This window comes from Miscanthus floridulus, chromosome 18 (genome assembly GCF_019320115.1).
Source record: "Miscanthus floridulus cultivar M001 chromosome 18, ASM1932011v1, whole genome shotgun sequence".
Taxonomy (NCBI): domain Eukaryota; kingdom Viridiplantae; phylum Streptophyta; class Magnoliopsida; order Poales; family Poaceae; genus Miscanthus; species Miscanthus floridulus.
This window is the reverse complement of record NC_089597.1, coordinates 24,542,922-24,548,413: the sequence shown is the minus strand read 5'-3', so window position 1 is coordinate 24,548,413 and position 5,492 is coordinate 24,542,922. Positions and strand designations below refer to the sequence as shown.

Sequence of the window (5,492 nt, the reverse complement as noted above, 5' to 3'; positions counted from 1 at the left end):
ATCAGATAGGTTGATTGGTTTACCTGTTTCAAGGCAATTTCCTATGCTTGACTGGAGGAAGCAACCTGGAGTATGTCGTGTGGGGGATCGGCTGAGCTTGCCGATGGGATATCCTCTGTGACTTCATCGGTGGTGGGCTCTTGAGGTATGATGACCGATGACATTGGGGCAGATGTAGGGATCGGCATAGACCTTTGTCGTTTTGGCTGTGCTTCAGTATCTGTTGAAGCTTTGCGCTTTGCTTGAGCATCGGCAACGATTGGCTGGGGGGCATCGACACTTGTTGGTTGTGAAGCTTGGACATCTGGTACGTTTGCCGATGTACCCAATTGTTGCTGCAAAACAAGTGTAAGATATGATATTTAACAGATAAAATGTGAAGTCAAGAAGCTACCTCTGAAGGAGTGGTGCTTGATATCGGCGGAATTGCCGATGACGATCCAGTAGCAGCTCTTACCCCCTGATGATTAAAGTTAATACAGTTTGTGATCGGCATAAGTGAAAATAAACAAGGTTGTTACCTTAAAGGCTTTGACCAAGGTTGTAGCAGCGGCCGATGGAGTAGCCATGGATGTAGCCAATTTGGACTTAGAAGTGATGGTCTTGGTACGAATCTTCTGGTGGGTCAAAGCGGCTAAGGTGGGAGCGTTGTAGCCGATCGGCGATGTTGGGGAAACAGGCCGGAGATTGAAGGGTTTCCCACTTTTGCTCACCGATAGTGCTGGGTTGTTAACCTGTTACAAGAGAATCAGTTACTGATAAATGAAGGGAAAAGCAGAAGGGAGTTAAAGGAAACTTACCGCGTCGTCAGGGATGGCATATTCAGGGTCGATCATGTGCCGATATGTGTGAGCAGAAGTTGCGAACAGTTGTTCTTTCCACTCTCGCCACCATTGCTTGTATGACTCGGTGATGAAAGATATTGGTGTCCAGGTGGATATATCAACATCTGCAGTATCGGCATCAGGAGAGAGTTGTACTACCTTGTTCCAATCTGTTCCGCAGGTGATTGTTTCCCTGGGTTTGATCACATCGGCAAAGCAGAGTTTGATTGGCAGTTGCCCAAAAGCCAATTGGCGGGATACTGCCGATGGGTTGTAAAATTCATATGTAATGTTGGTGTTTTTCCCGCTGCCGAATGTGTTTACTGGAATTGCCCTGGGAGTGATGATAGCCATCATGAGCTCATTATCTTGATTCAGAGTGTCATCGGCAAAGTTGAAAAGAAGGGGGAATCTGTTTTCTTCGTCGATATAAGGCACCCATGCCCTATGATCACGAGAAAGACCATTGTAGAAGCTTTGAAAGAATCTGCCGATTTGGTCTTCGTTGGCTTCTGTTCCAGGAAGGACAATTATGGCTTCACCAAAATTGAGGGGTGAGCGTGTTGCCGATTCATCATCTCCGAGCACATAATCTTCAGCAATTTCTCGTGGGAATTGTTGAGCAAAAAAGTCCCATTGCAAACGTTTGTGCATATGGGCATTCAGCCACATGTTGATAAACCACCACGGGCCTCCCAGGTTGCCGATGGGTTCGCCAAGCAAAAGTTTCTGAGACACTTGGTGAAGAAGATGATAAGTGGAGCTCAGAAGGTATCGGCCAAGAGGAAACCTTACGCCATTAGCCAAAAGTTCAGCTGCAGGGAGGAAGGCGTTGGTTGGTCCTACTGATCGACCACAGAAGATAAATTTTTCTAACCACATATTCAGGAATGTGGCATGTTCCCTCTGGCTAAGTGTCCCGGTTTTCTGGTATTCTTGAATATATCCTGTCCAACCGCCGATGTTACGGGTATTCACTCTATATTCAGGTTTTCTACCATAGATGGAGCCTTCATCGGCAGTTGAGATGTCCAAGCCAGTAAGCATGTGGACATCGGCAAGGGTAGGGGTAGCTGGGCCATGTCCAAACATAAAAGTATTGGTTGTGTCTGACCAGAAATAAGCAGCTGCAATTATCATTGATTCATTTTTCTGCATATCGGCAATAGAGAGCCTGATACATTGGTCTAACCTTCATTCTGCCCAGTATACTTGCATCGATCTATTAACCCTCAAATACCAATCTTTCCACCCTTTGGTGGTTTTGGGCCAAGATCGGAATGTGTCTTTCCACAAATTCAGAGAGAAATTTTGGGCTCTAAAGGGGATTCTGTTAACCTCTGCGTTGATCAGATCGGTTGGATCTGGGTTGCCCATTGGTCCAAGGCATTGGACGTGCGGCTGATCGGTTGGGATAATTAATTTGTTGCGCAGTTCCTAAGGTTATGGAATCCAGAAGACAGAAGAAAGGAAAAATCACCAACTAAATGAATTTGCAAAAAGATCAAAGTAAAAGGTAATGGAAGTGGAGCGAACCGCGGGGACGTCGAAATTGATGGCCATTGTCTTGAGGAAGGTGGAGGTACGAGCCGGAAACTTGAAGTTAGCGCCTGAGAAGGGTTCTTGTTGGTTGAGGTCACGCGGTTGTTCGTCGGAGTCGCCGCCGGAGAGAGAAAGTGCTAAGGATTGGAGGCTGAAGATAGAAAATGAGGGTTCCGGAGAAATCTATTTATAAGCCGCCCAGAATAAGGGTATTTTGGACTTATCTCTATGTCGCGCGCATATAGGTCAAGGCGGTTCAGAGGGATATGGTAACTGTTCGCGCGATAATCCGGGGATTGTACAGATGAGTTGATAACAAGTAATCATGACTTGGAAGGGATATCGATACATGATATTTTAATTCTGAAAATGGCAGCATTATCATGTTAAGATCTTGCCGATGGGTTATTGTTTTGGTATCTCAACCATAATCAAGGCAAGAGTGGTTGGCGATTGTGCGATATTTACTGAAGTGCGTGAATCAAGATGAGATTTGATTGGATTTGATAGCAAATCAAGTTTTGGCTTGGAGAATGAGTTACGGTAATCGGGCAAAGGCAAGCGTTATCTGGAGTAAATTTCGGAGCATTAATGGTTTTATACTCCGAAATTGGGGGGCATGTGTTGACACCGTTTTTTGCACGTGTCAAAATAATCGGAGTGGACTAATCGGCAAGGGGAAAGTTATTGAATACTTTGATAGCCAATGAAAGCCAGTTTGTAAAGATGGTTGCCGATAGCTGGTGATGGTCGATGTAAAGGTTGATTTGGACTCGGGCGTTGCCGATGAGGTTGGAGGTGTTATTGTCGATGCCGATGAAGGGAGGCTTGAAGACTACTGCCGATGAAATAGGGAGTATGCCGATGAAGGAAGATTTGAAGACTACTGCCGATGAAACAGGGAGTATGCCGATGAAGGAAGAATTGAAGACTACTGCCGATGAAATAGGGAGTATGCCGATGGGAAGGAGGACAGTGAGATTTCCATCGTAATTGAGGCGGACAGGGAAATAGATAGGAGTTGATTTCCTTTTCTGTATTTGTTAGGTTATGATTCATGTAAGAGTCACGTGTTTCCTTAGATATGGGATTGGTGTCCTAGTTGTGTTTGGTTGTGTCTCTTTAGATCAGGGTATAAATATGGAGTAAGGGGCAATGTAATAAAAAAGATATATCAATCAATATCAAAACCAATTTTTACTCCTATTTACATCTACTTACTTTTCGGCGACTTCGTCAATTTGCATATTTTTCCTTTTTACGAGTTCTCATTGATTCGGCGAGCTGCATCGTTTCAGTACGATCTTCGGCGATTCTCGAGTTCCGCGTGAGCACCTCTTGGCCGTGACTTCCGGGCGTATCGCTGTTGTCAGGACCAAAGTGTTCGTACCTTCATCCTTGTCGATTAGCAGGTCAAATCGACTGGCACGCTTTGGATATCGATTCGGGTATTAGCCCTTTGTGTTTGCAGATCTACTTTTGCATCAACACCATCACTCTAGCCGACGTGTTCATGATGACTGGCTTGAACGTGTCACTACCAGTATACCCCTATAAGTACAAGAGCAAAAGCAACCAAAGAGCTGTCAGCTCTGGAGGTGGATGGGTCAAGCACATCCAGAACTACATGAATGCATCTAGCACCATCTCTAACAAAGAGTTAAAAGCCTTCATGAATATGTGGCTATGCAGATTCATCTTCTGTGAAAAATCCAATGAACCAACCCTGAATCACATGGTGATGGCTGAAGACTTAGCTGCAGGCACTCAGATCCCACTAGGCAAATATCTCTTAGGGTCTGTTTATCATATGATGCATCAGGTTACTCTTCAGATGCGCCAAGGTGGAGAAATCTCTTGTGTGAATGGTCCCTGGTGGCTAATTCAAATGTGGCTCTAGCTATACATGCATCAGATAACCTCTGTGAGCCTCTTCAATCTAAGTTTTCCTTCGGTCAACTATGCTGAAGGTAGTACAGCAAAGGTTAAGGCTTGTCAGACTTATGGGGAAGCAGCATCATCTATCAGTATTGACATAGATATCGGTCATTTCTTCAAGCTATTTTTCAAAGGATTCGGCAACGTGCTCTGGTTCCCTTATAGGGAAAATGAAAATTTGACTCTACCCTGCAAGTTTAGCTATGAAATTGGTTGTTCAGGTCAAGAATCTACGGATATCTTCAACTCCTTTATCAAACCTTGCACTCTGCCAGCCGAATTTCATCATGGGAGATTAGTGCAGTCCACCTATGAATTCTACTATCCAAATACGGTGGCCAGACAATTAGGATGTGGCCAGCTACCTCCAAGATTCCTCTTCTCAACAATCATAAAGTCAAGGGAAGTAATAACAGAAAGAATGGAAGCCAAGAAAATCTTTGAATTAGGATGGGAATTGCCAACATACGAACCATCTCCATTTGGGCTATTAGATGTTGCTCATCCCTTCTTTGTTTCTTGGTGGCAAGAATGGCATGCTCATATCTTCAATATATCAGTTCATTCTTTATGCAAAAACTTGCAACCCGATTTTGCTTCTGATAGTGAGGTAATTTCATTATGCTCATCATTTCTTGCTCTTGAATCCACTTCTTATTTTAACATCTGGTCATGCACAGGATCTTGAGTTTACTCTCCTAGCCAAAGCAATCCAGTACTATTCGGCTGGTCCCAAGCCTACTCTGGGGTTTGATGCCCCAAAATTAAAGGAATTCATGAAAACTCCTGTGACTTTGGATTCAGTACCTTTAAAGGCACTCATGAGAACTCCTGCTGCTTCAGCTGCTGCATCTTCAAGAGGAAAAGGCAAAAGGAAAACATCTGACAATTTTCTATTACCCAAGAAACCAAGGACCAAGAAAGCCAAATTATCTCTTAAGGTATGAACCTTTTACTTTCTATCAGGTTAACAACCCCACTTAGCAGTAAACCTGACCACCTCTACATTCATTACTTCCATTGCAGCCACAAGTCGAAATTCCCATACTAGGCAATACCTCAGCACCTGTAGAACCAACCCCTGAAGCTTCTACCGAAAATGAAGAAATCCATGACAGTGAAACTTCAGAGACTCATGAAGTTGAAGGTTCAAAGGCTCATAAATCTGATGAGACTATAGGTAACATC

At 44.0% G+C, this 5,492-nt stretch overlaps 1 long non-coding RNA gene across 1 annotated transcript; it reads right to left on the bottom strand.

Moving 5' to 3' along the window:
- Positions 1-409: 409 nt before the first annotated feature.
- Positions 410-956, bottom strand: LOC136520482 (uncharacterized). Its single transcript, XR_010775251.1, has 3 exons — positions 801-956; positions 522-734; positions 410-460 (listed from the first exon to the last, which is right to left on the bottom strand). It is a non-coding gene; the product is annotated as an uncharacterized lncRNA (long non-coding RNA).
- Positions 957-5,492: the final 4,536 nt, after the last annotated feature.